This window comes from Dreissena polymorpha, chromosome 2 (genome assembly GCF_020536995.1).
Source record: "Dreissena polymorpha isolate Duluth1 chromosome 2, UMN_Dpol_1.0, whole genome shotgun sequence".
Lineage (NCBI taxonomy): Eukaryota > Metazoa > Mollusca > Bivalvia > Myida > Dreissenidae > Dreissena > Dreissena polymorpha.
The window spans coordinates 110,008,461-110,021,971 of record NC_068356.1 but is presented as its reverse complement, the minus strand read 5'-3'; the positions used below and the strand labels follow the sequence as shown (position 1 = coordinate 110,021,971).

The window sequence follows — 13,511 nt, the reverse complement described above, 5'->3', positions numbered from 1 at the left end:
TGATCACGAGTGAATTATAAACGATATTGTATGTCGCTTCTAAAATGGTAATAATGTTTTTTCAAAGAATTTGAATTTGAAATGCAAACGGAGATCTTGTTTTTGACACAGATTTGTCAAAGCATTGTCAAGAGAAACATTCTGACCAAGTTTTATCTCGATTGATTAATACAAGTGGTATCTAGAGTGGTAACACGGTGATTACAAGATGTAATTCGTTCAATTTATGACGTACCATATTAGAACTCGGCATAGATATTGTGACAAATTTTTATCAAGAGAAAAGCATACGTGGTATCTACAATGGTCATATTCTTCAAACAAACTTTGTAAATATACGAGACATATTCTATACAACCAATTAATAATTGTATAATGGTGCAATGAATCAAACGCTGTTTTACTTAAATGAACTTCCTAACGATCAGTGAACGCCTTAAACAGCGCATTTAGTCGCACATGTTGTAGGACCAAAAAGTGTGTAATATGTCTGTTACTCCGCCAAATTATTATCCATAGTTAAGTGTCGATTTTCCAACAGGTACGTATCTTTCATAAATGAATTATTTGCTATTGCACAAGACGCTTATTTCTTTGATATTCTGGAACTACTTGTTCTGGACTTTTTGTCTAGTTTTGTAAACGAACTTTGTATTCGTTTTGAAATATTTTAAGATCTTGTATACCCGCTTGAAACAAAATGAAATCATAGGACGATGGAACGCATTTGTTTATATCTTAATTAAGGAACGTCTATTCTTTAAAATTAGCCAGGCTTAACATGGTATTATTATTGAATAAAGACCAGATACGTAGTTTCTGCAAACATTGAGCGGTCAGGGAAGTGAATGAAAGTCAGTAGTTTAAAGTTACAATGGAAAATAGATGAACACGGGCGTTTCTTACGTGTCTGTAATTAACGAAAGAAAAGAATAGTACATTTAAAACACACTCTTCTTCTTACATGATATTTATAAGGAATTCGATAAAAAAAATCCCATATAACATAAAACATCGTCACCTTTAAAAACGCGAATGTAAGCTAAGTAAACATGTGATTAGCCGTATTTTCTAAAATAGTTTTAAAGAACGAAAAACAACAATTGTTTATAAAGTTGTTTGCTGTTTAAATTTCAAGTAAGTATTTAAAAAAACAATTTTATTTCATCGCTATACTTGCTTGACATACATTTTGGATATCTAAAGATACCAGAGCAATTTAAAATGAAGGGTGGGAAAATATGATCTTGGAAAGTTCATTCCACTGATTCTAGAAAGAAGTATGTGTAGGTCTGCCTCACCTGCTTAACTTTGAATTTTAATAAAAATATTTAAAAACTTTACAGCGACTATTTAACTTCAAATTATAGTCCTCAACAATTTATTTTATTTCCTAGAGCATATTATTAGCCATGTACAAAGACAATTCATAACCATTAATAGTTCTTTTCCCAATCGCTAATATGTATAAGTCGACATTTCTATTCAAGAAAATTAGCATTTCGAGGGGTGAAAGCGAGACGGCTCTAACTGACATTTTTTCACAAAATGACTTTTTTGTATATTTTGTATCGCAACACCCATGCCCATCATGTATTAAAATATCTTAGTTCCAGGCAATCAAATAAAAAGTATTATAGAAATTTTTCCTACAGCTCTAAGTGAAATTAAATATATTTTTTTTGTGCGAAAAGGTTCTATGTGCAGTAAAGTGCTACTTAGAGCTCTTTCGCATTCAGGTAGTAAGCGTAAAGAAAAAATCTAAATGAAACTTTTATCAATATTTGAGGAATATATATACAAAAAAAAATTGTATTTTTGAAACCTCCAGAACAGATAATGTTTTGTAATTGATGAAAACTAGTAACAAATATTGAATAAATTGTTCACTTAGATCTTTTTCGCACTGAATTTGGATATTTACTAATTTTCTTAAATTATTCTTTTCATGTGTAACATTAATAATTACCTTTTTTGACAATTTAATAAGCATTGAAGCGCTATTTAACATTCTGTTTTATTCATCCATAATTTATGAAGCATAATTGCAGAAAAGCTAGTTTAATTTGAAATGAATTTCAAAGAGATGTGAGCATACTAAATTTGTTTTGAGCTCTGTCTAATTTCTTAATGTACAATATCTTGTTTTAGAAAACAAGAAGAATAAAACTATCACGGTAAAGTGATCAAAATTTGAATATTAGGTAGCTTTGAAATCTTTAAGCCAAGATGACAATATTGTGATTAAAAAATCTGACAAAGGATCCAAAATTGTAATAATGAACAGAGAAGATTACATTGCTGAAGCCCAACGACAACTCAACAACAGCACATACTACGAGGTACTTAGTGAGAATCCACATGAACAGTTTCGAAAAGATATAGAGTATGTCGTAAAAACTATTGATTGCCCATCTAAAGAGAGCCGTACATCGCTCTTTTATTTATTACCTAAAGTTCATAAAGTGCATGATACTAAACTACCATTAGGCTTTCCAGGTAGACCAATTATATCAGGCTGTAATAGTTTAACTGAAAATATTTCATTCCATATTGACAAAATTTTAAAGCCTTACATGGAATGTTTACCATCTTATGTTAAAGACACTTCTGATTTTATTAAGAAATTACATAGTTTGCAAGGCTTAACAACCGATTCGTACTTAGTTACATTAGATGTATCTTCACTTTACAGTAATATCCCTCATGATGATGGTATAAAAGCATGTAACTATTTTTTACGAAAAAATAATAAATCTGAATCTTTTATTACTTCAGTATCAGAACTTGTAAAACTAGTTTTAACCAAAAATCATTTTCAATTTAATGATGTTGATTATGCGCAAGTCTTAGGCACTGCCATGGGTACAAAAATGGCACCAAGTTATGCATCTTTATTTATGGGTCAATTTGAAGAAAATTTCTTAAAAAATTGCCAGTTTAAGCCTGTTATATGGCTAAGATTTCTTGATGACATTTTCATGATTTGGAACCATTCCGAAAAAGAGCTTATAAATTTCCTCAGAGAAATTAATAGTTTTCATCAAACAATTAAATTTACATACAATTTTTCTAAGGAAAGTGCTGTTTTTTTAGATGTTAATATTGCTAAGGATGAAAAAGGTTGCATTCATACATCAGTTCATGAAAAGAATACTAATTGTCATCAATATATTGAATATTCTTCATGCCATCCTATGTTTTGTAAAGCTAATATTTCATTTTCACAGGCTAAACGTTATAGAAGGATCACTTCTAATAATGATACCTATACAAAAAAACTGACTCATCTAAATGATATTTTTCTTGCACGTAATTATCCAAAAGAGGTAATAGACAAAGCGCTAAAAAAGCGTCCATGCTATCTATGGAAGATGCACTAGAAGTTAGTGTTAAAAAGTCAGCTAATATGAAAATTATCCCATTTGTATGTACTTACAACCCTTCACTGCCCAACATTGGGAAAATTCTTAACAACTACTGGAATCTGCTTAAGTTATCTCTTAATGAGAGTGTGAAACAAGTATATAGTCATAAGCCATTAGTGGCGTTCAAAAGACCCAGAAACTTACAGGATATCTTAGTACATACAAATCTTAATAATAATAGAAACAGAAAACGATGCACACATTGTAATTATATTACAGAAACAAATGGTTTTACCAGCTCTACATTGGGTAAACAATTTACTATTAAGAATAATTTAAATTGTGCTTCATCAAGTGTTATTTACTTGATTACGTGTAAAAAATGTCTAAAACAATATGTTGGTCAAACTAATCAAAAATGTAGTCAAAGAATGAATAGCCATAAATTTGACATTAAACATTTTCCCGACTGTCTAACTAATGTCTCAGAACATTTTAATTCGGCTGGACATAGCATTGATGATTTTTCTTTTGTTCCTATTGAACAAATACAAAATAACTGGAAACGCCAATTAAAAGAATGTTCTTGGATGCATTACCTAGGAACTATAGCTCCCCTAGGTATGAATTCTAAAGTTCTCTTCTAATTTTCTAGTTTTAAGGTAGTTTTTACTGGTTCATTCAACATTTTCGCATTCAAACTGCATTTTTCCAGTAATTTTGTATCATAACTGATCCTACTTTAATAATCTAGTTAATTAGATAAAATATACATATATGAACTGTATGCTTTTTATAATGATGTTGTATATTATTTTGGTTATATGTTAATTTTAACGCCAAATAGTATGTAACACTTTGACGTTGTTGCAATTGACGTCATGTGATTGTGACGTCATTTCCTTTATTAAATAACAAAATGTTTACTCCTGATGAAGGTCTAAATTGACCGAAACGTTGAGTGAATAGATTTTTTTAAAAACAAAGAAGTTGTTTCTATGTTTTATATAATTATTTATTGAATATTAAGTTGTGTAATTCTTAAATTGCTTATACCTGAAATCTTTGTATACTTCTCTCAAAATTACCTAGAACCTAGTTTATTGTATACAACTTCATAATGAAAGTTAAACATAACAGTTATGATATATAAATTAAAAAAACTTAACAGCAATTTGGTTGATATTATGGTATTTACCAATACTGAATTTGTTTCTGAGGTGAGATGTGAACTCGTTGGTCAAATAAGTACTTTTCTGGAAAGACATGGATTTTTAGGAAACTCTGAAAATAAACCGTGAATCAGTTGGCTTCCATTCTGATGTGATGAGATTTGATTTGTAAGTGTGCTTATGGATGTAGATCAGTAAGTTGCCATTCAAGAGAGATGTGATTTGGGTGGAATTTGTGTCAAATGTTGTTAATCAGTTAGTTTCAGTTCTGTTGTGATGTGATTTGCTTAGTACATGTATCTGTGCCAGTGGATGTCAATCAGTTAATGTCCATTCTGGAGTGATATGATTAACTTGGTATCTGTGTCGGTGATTGCTAATCAGTTAGTTTCCAATTAAGTAGTGATGTGATTTGCTTACTTTATGTGCCTGTGGATGCCAGTGGTTAATAAGTAGCTATTCAGGAGTGATGTGATTTGCTTGGTATATGTGCCGGTGAATGTACAACAATTAGAAGCCATTCAGGGGTGATGCGATTTGCTTGGTATCTGTGCCAGTTGATGTACAACAATAAGAAGCCATTCAGGGGTGATGCGATTTGCTTGGTATATGTGCCGGTGGATGTACAACAATAAAAAGCCATTCAGGGGTGATGCGATTTGCTTGGTATATCTGCCGGTGAATGTACAACAATAAGAAGCCATTCAGTGGTGATGCGATTTGCTTGGTGTATGTGCCAATGATTGTACAACAATAAGAAGCCATTCAGGGGTGATGCGATTTGCTTGGTATCTGTGCCAGTGAATGTACAACAATAAGTAACCATTCAGGGGTGATGCGATTTGCTTGGTATTTGTGCCAGTGAATGTACAACAATAAGAAGCCATTCAGGGGTGATGCGATTTGCTTGGTATCTGTGCCAGTGAATGTACAACAATAAGTAACCATTTATTGGTGATGTGATTTGCTTTGTTTCTGTGTCAGTAGATGATGAACAATAAGTAACGATTTAGGAATGATGTGATTTGCTATGTGTGTCAGTGGTTGTTCATCAGAGGGTTACAATTCTGTTCAGTTGAAATCAAACAACTGAATGATGTAAATGTATACCAATCATGATAATTTGATTATCATGCCTGATTATCATGCCTAATAATTTCCTGATAACAGTTCAGTTATCCCAGTGGAAAAGCCCCTTCTCAAGTAACTATGTGTTTTACGGTTCATCCGACGTACATGTACAACACCATGCTAATACTAGTGTTCAGTGGAAAAAGTTTGATGGTGCATGTTGTTGTTGTGTGCTTGACTTCTGATTGTGTACTTTCTATAAAAATGTCAAGACATACTGCATTTACTGTAAGTAAAACTAAGAATGCACTTAACTAATAGTTTTGATGTTAAATGAAATATTACATTTCAATATAAAATTGTTAATTAATTTGGTATAAATTGTGTTGTATAATGACATGACTTAGGCTTACACAATACGCTAAATATATGCCAAAGCATGAATTAATTTCACAAATAATGATAGAATGTTGCAAAATTAATTGAAAACTACACATTATAAAAAAAATCAGAAAGGAATGAACAACGTATTGTACTATCACAGAAGTTTCCCCAATGCACCATTTCTAACTAGATACTAATTGTTGGACACACTCACAACAAAAAAAATCTTATTATTTATTGTTTGTTGTGAATTCAAAACATTTTTTTAATGTTTTTGAGACATTTGACAAAATACTTTTGTACATCTCCTATGTTTAGACAAAAAACAACTGCAAAGAAATGAATATTAAGAGTAAACTAACATCAATTGACATATAGAATATTAAGCATTATAAAATTATATAAAAACAATATATTTATGCTATCTGTTTAGAGCAAAAATGGCTATAAGTATTTTTTCAAATATATTTTAAACATACCTTAATACAAATGTTAAAAGTATTCAATTTCAAATATTTGCTATTAAGTGAGAATTTTCATTACTTTTTCAAGTCACTAAATGTCGCTTAGAACTTTTTTTGCTTTTAAAAATAAGTTGAAAAAAGTATTTATTCAGTGCGAAAAGGTTTTAAGTGCCATTTTTTGCAATATTATTATTTTCAATATAGAAAAAAGATGTTTATATAAAATAAATACTGCAAACTGATTAATTAAGTTAGGTTAACAATCACTTAGACCTGTTTCGTTCTTAACGCCAAGTGCAAAAAATGTGAAATTTCAATGCGAAAAGGGTCTTAGTGACATTTTTTCAAATAACTTTTTTGTTTCTGAAAATTCAAAAATGTTTGTTAAAAATGTGGTTAAAACAGAATATTCTCTATCAAACTTGAAAATATAAAGCCTTTATAGTTTATTGTGTTTATTTGATACAGTTTTAACCTTCTCCTGTAAAATTTTGAAAAATGCACTTAGAACTGTTTCGCTTTCACCCCTCGATTTACACTTTTTAAAAAGAAACGTGTTAAAGTGGACTTTTTGTCCAAACAGCTGCTTTCATGATACTTTTCATGAAAAGTCCTTAATTTTGTACAAACACCATGAAGGGGCTACTGCTCGAGTTGAGAGTCCTTTAACTTGAACATCCTTAATGTTTTGTTTATATACAGATTTATTAGGCATCACATACGAAACAAATAATTTTTTTAACTACTCTGAATTATTTATGTGTCTAAATTTTTCAGTTTTTCTTAAATATATAGTAATTGCATGCTTGAGGTCCAACAACTTTGATTCTGGAAATGCAGGGATAAATATAGTTGGATTTATATGATCCCGCTTACTGAAACCATTTATTACAAAAGTAACACCCTTTTTGTAAACTACAAATTTATTCTCCAAGTGTAAGAGACTGACGATCACACCAACGTCTAAAATTGGTAATTGCTATAAGAAGCACATCACATACTTCAGCAGTGCCTTGTTCATAGACCTGCAAAACAATAAGTAGGTTCCAATCATGTACAATCTTATTTACCGTTGGGCTACTCTTAAAAACCCATAAGGCACACTAATAATAAATGGATGTTAACTCATTGGTATTTTATCTTCATGCGGTTAAACAAAAGAAAGCATAGCTGATAATGCGTCTGTTGCATACACGTTTGGATGGTATGATCAACTGAAAAATAGTATTGTATATTTGTTCTGTTTTTGCGCAAAAAGATCTATCAGAGGTTGCCCACACATTTTGAATATCATCTCTTCTATCGCTTGATTCAATATCCATTCTATGGGATAAAGAATACTGCGACTCAATCGATCGGCTGTGTAATTGTTTTACCTTCAATTTGTACTGCCTTTAATTGCATATTTTTGTCAAGTGCTAAGTTCCACAAATTCCATGTCTGGGAACATAACTTAATTAACTTTGTTCCCCCTGACGATTTATGTATTCTACTTCACTCTGACTGTCTGATCGAATCAAAACAGTCTGTTGGATCATAATCAACGCCGAAAAAATACGTGAAATTAGTTTAACACGACTGTAATAAAAGACACAACTTTATTTATACTGTGTTTTATTGCAGATGAATTTTCATATTTTCAAAAAAACCTTTTAATTTGAATGTACATAGCGCACGTTTTTATCAGAATTTCACCCATTAAGTGAAGCCATGTAGCCATTCTGCGTCAATTATCGAAAAGAAATGACAATAACACAAAACGCGGATGTGCAAGTGAGCAATAAGGCATAAAGCTTGCCCGTCAAAGACACCCGCGGAGAAACAAACAATGGATTTATGACAGTCCGTCAACGTTGTCTGGTATACAGATTAATGTCGAAATATTCATAATGTGCATAACAAACGGGGGTATAGTGTTCAATAAAGTATTCGTATTCTCTTTTACCATACGGATGATTGACCAGTATTCGGATATCCGGATATTCTTTACCATCCTTACTTTTCTCGTAAAACTATCAATATCATTTACAATCGATTCACGATGAATTATATATCCTTCTAAAAAATATAATGCAAGTATAGTTCTATGTATTTAAAGCAGACACTCTGCCACTTTGCCCTCGATCAACGTTTTTGTAAAATGTAGATTATTTTATTTAAAAGTACAGTGCATCCGGCTCTGTGACATAAGTACACTCTTTTTGTACAGGAAGTAGTACTGTGTTGCCTTATGTGGCATTGATTTTCTAAAGGTTTTTTATTTGCGTTTGTTTGTTCCAATCCATGTGTACCATGTCGGATGATTTTCATTTCTGACCACCGACATGATATTTATTACAGGTAAATAACCCATAACAAAGAATTACTATTATAAACACAAAAGCCATTCCTGTTTTATTGCGCTAAGCTGTGATCAAGGTCAAACATGTGTAGAAGGTCTGGCCTGGTGACATTGATTTTTACTTCCACTTTTAACTTCCAGTGACCTTATTTTAATCTTCGCCCAAGTAAAGTCAAGATAAAGAATATTCAGATTTAGTTTTATCGCGATGAGGCTAAAGATTAGGAAAATAGAACTGTAATCAGGCTCGACTAAGATCTATAATATGGCTCAACAATGAAGTTTCTCAACGAATGCGTTATGAAATCGCTTTGGAAACCTTTTGCAAGGTACCGAAGCTTCACAATTACCTACCGAAATATTAACACATAATTAAAGCTAATAATAACTAAATGTACAAAAAAAAATCAAAATGTTGAATTATGATTCCATCTTATAACATAATACTTTAAAATAGTTATGTTTTAATGTAACATCAAAGTAAACGTCTTACACATTTAAAAAATGCAGTTGTTGGTTTCAAATTTTATCATTACAATGACGCATCACTAGCAGTAAGAAAATCAGACAAATGTCGATACAAGATTTTGGAAGTTTCAAGAACCAACAAATAATGAAAGAGTCATGAGTATAATCAATAGTTAGCATGCAAGTAATTAAACAGACATTCCTTGCCAATATGGTGCTTTTTTGTACACTGTAATGTTTTTCATCTGCCCATGAGTATATAACCATAAATCACACAGTGCCGTAGTTGTGTTGTAATAAAATGCATGTCACAATTAATTAAAGTTAGACTAAATAAACTCTATAAATGTTATTTCATTTACAATAAATTCAACGCGTGATTTCCTGCCAATCGTTTTCCGATGGATTGTTCTTGCTTGATATGATTAAAAGGAGTTAACTTAAATCAATTCAGTGGGGTATTTTGTTGTCAATTTAAGGGAAATTTTGGCAGATTTCATTCAGGAAATAACCATATAAATGCAAAACAGTTTAATCATAAGGTCGGTGTCAGGTGAACGTTTTGAAGTTGATAAGGTCTATCAGTGTCTGAGGCTTCATATTACAAGAAGACATATTATTTTAACGCACACCTAAATAATACTATTACTAGACTCACAAAAGTTGGATACACATTATTAAATTACAGCTGCAAAGCCCAGCTTATTTTATTTACTGAAAAATCCTTTTGGGGTGTGGTCAACTGGGACCAGCTATGTGAGAATCACCCAGTGGGCACCCAAACGTTGCTGCAACGTTGTATTTAGGTTGCAGTCAAACGTTGCAGTTTGGTTGTACCAATGGTGTATATGAAAGTTTTCCCGACGTTTTTTCAAACGTTGCTGCAACGTTTTTTTTTCCAAACGTTGCTGCAACGTTGTATTTAGGTCGCATTAAAACGCAATAAAATAAATAATATAAAAAAATGCGCCCCGCGTGGGAATCGAACCCACCAACTACCGATCGCTAGGCGGACACCTCATCCACTACATCACGGCGACTGTTGAAAGATTCAGACAAAAATGTTGAAAATTCATTTTGGTTGAAACTTTGAATTTCATCCGGCGATTTTGAGTTAAAGTTCATCTTGAGCATCTTTAAGTTTAAGCAACTTATTTGTAAAATTAAAAAAAAATGAATTTCTAAAATTTACAAGAAATCATATTTTCATTGATGTTATGCATGAACTGTATTATTATAAAGTACGATTCCTACTCGGGCAGCGTTTCAATATCCCCTCTATAGACACCAAGTACTTGTTCTTTCTAGGAAACGGACACGACAGTGTGCATATCTGCCGATAATGTTCGAAAGGGCGGTTGGCAGTAAATGATTTTTATTTTTATATTATTTAAAATTATAAATTAAAAAATACTACGTTTGAATGCAACCTAAATACAACGTTGCGGGAAAACTTTCATATACACCATTGTGACAACCAAACTGCAACGTTTGAATGCAACCTAAATACAACGTTGCAGCAACGTTGGAAAAAACAGTCGGGAAAATTTTCATATACACCATTGTGACAACCAAACTGAAACATTTGCATGCAACCTAAATCCAACGATGCAGCAACGTTGGAAAGAAAAACGTCGGGAAAACTTTCATATACACCATTGTGACAACCAAACTGCAACGTTTGAATGCAACCTAAAGACAAAAAAAGTCGGGAAAACTTTATATACACCATTGTGACAACCAAACTGCAACGTTTGATGAAACGTCCGGGTAATGTTTTGTATGCAACGTTGTGGCAACGTTCGGTAATGGTTGCCGACGTTGCGACCTAAATATTACGTTGCAGCAACGTTCGCAAAACGTTTGATGCCCACTTGGCAGGTGAACCAACTAGTGTAATAACCAACCATCAGTCTGAGATTGATTTGTCTTAGCTGTACATTTTCTGTTAAATTTTCAAACTTATCTTGACAGTATATCGCTAATACTCGGTTTTCTTAAGTTTAAACTTAATTTCAATTGGGAAGATATTCCATACATTATAAAAGGTGGAAATCAAATTCAAAACTGTAAAAATATAAGTCAGTAAATTGTGCCGCAAACTAACTAGCAAAGCAACTACCGAAATATGCAATGTCTAGCTACTAATTCAACCTTATTTTTTTAGATATAAGTCATTAACTGAACAGTTTTAGTTTAAAAGAAACAATTAAACATTGGTTTTGATGAAAAGTAAAAACAAGAAATGTAAATACTTATGTTTTTTACGACTAAACAATAAATGAACCAAACGTAAAACATTCAGACGCACATTTCTATTTATGTAGATATAACAAAGTCATTAAACGTTATCAAACGAAAGTAAGTTCAATTAAATTTGGAGCATTGACAACAGAGCATGTAAATGGATGTTAAATCAAATCTGCGTCAGGACAGGTATTCAATGTAATCCCCTCGTCGGTTTTTTAGATCCTCTGTCAACAACTCAACTAGCCTCTCAATGGATCGCCTGTCAAGTAGATAACGACTCAAACTTTCCACGTCTAAGGCTAGTATTCAATCTATCCGCATCCGTATCCGCATCCGTATCCGCAAAATCATAATACGGACACTATATTCCATTTATCCGCATACGTCGAACGTATCTTTCTTTTTTGGGAAAAAAATATATGGATAAAACAAAAAATTTTAATTGAGATAATTATTATGAAAGACAAGCGTGAATTTAAGTAGATATAAGGTAACATCTTCTTTTAGTGCCTTGGTTATGCTTTTCCAAACATTTTAAGTGAAATCATAATCCCGATATGCAGAACTGCGTTGGTTGTATAATTCCGTGTAATTTTTTACGAATTCGATTAGTTTTTCGGGTATCTTTCTCATTGAGACACTAGGTAAATAAGTTTATTCTCAAATAATGGGAGTATCATTGTAGATATTGATGTAATTAATTTTGTCGTTCTTTTAGAGTTCATTCATATTCGTACATTGTATATTTCTACTATGTCAATTCATTATAATAACGTGAAGCTGGAAAATTAGTAGGAAATTCTGGCACACCTACTGAAAGTTGTGTTATCAAAATCAAGCTTTATTTACTTTATACTGATCTGATTTATAGTATTTCTTTTATTTTGGTGCATTATCCGTTTACATTGTGATTTACATGCCATTCATTATGACCCAAGATTGGTTTAATAAACGTGACTTACTTACTAATTGTCTATCGCTTTTACGTTTTTGATTAAATCAAATTAAAACAAATAAATAGATCTAATTAAATTCAAAAAATAAAGAACGTCTACCTCTAAGTTAGCACTTTCTCAAATGGCAAATGCATTAGAGCTGTACGTATATAGGAAGTCAATACTAAAACTGCAATACTCAGCCCTGTTATATATCACTTCTCGTCCCTGACATGTGTTGTTTAAACCAGTTGATTGTTATGAGTATGAGTGGCAAATATATAAGACTTTTAACACACACATCTATGTACATTTTTTTTAATTATTTAACCCCGTTGCTGTCAAACGTAATTTCTTGTTTTTATGATGTCGTTCGTTTGTTGCCGTAACATTTAATATTAATACGGTCCGTAGGAGTGATTGTCCGGGATTCGGAATGACGTCGTTTGAATAAACCGATTCACGCTAGATACGTTACTTGTGTTTTACGTAAATTTTGTAATTATTAAATTCTTTAATTTTTTTTATAAATTAATCGGGCTAGTATCTTTACGGTGTACAATTTCTGATAATGTTTATTGGACATGACTTTTAATTTGTACAATATGTAACATATCTTATTTAAGTAATATGTATTCAACCGGGGATTTTAATTTAAGCCAAAACATATTTAACAATAAGAAATGGGAAAAACTTATCACTGATTTTAATTTAAAACAACACGTGTCTTTTCCAACAAGGGTTACGGAACGTTCATCATCAATATAAGACCATTTGTATTCAAAATATGACAACATTTCTGAGGTAATCATACCAAAAATAGGCATAAGTGACCATTACCCAGTAGTTTTTACATTAAGCGTCAAAGGTAAAATTGTTAAAACAGATGATCATAAAATTATTAAGTACAGATGTTTAAACAAATTTAATGAAATCAATTTTCAAAATGACTTAGCAAATGCTAATTTTGATATGGTTGAAACAATAGAGGATGCTAATGAGGCATTTGAAGTATTTTATAACATATTAAACTCAGTCCTTAATAAGAATGCCCCTAT

General features: G+C 31.6%; 1 protein-coding gene across 1 annotated transcript in view; it reads left to right on the top strand.

The window, feature by feature from the left end:
- LOC127868479 (short-chain collagen C4-like) overlaps nt 1–13,511 on the top strand; it is a 67,359-nt gene that overhangs the window by 48,875 nt on the left and 4,973 nt on the right. The gene's annotated exons all lie outside the window — the stretch shown is intronic.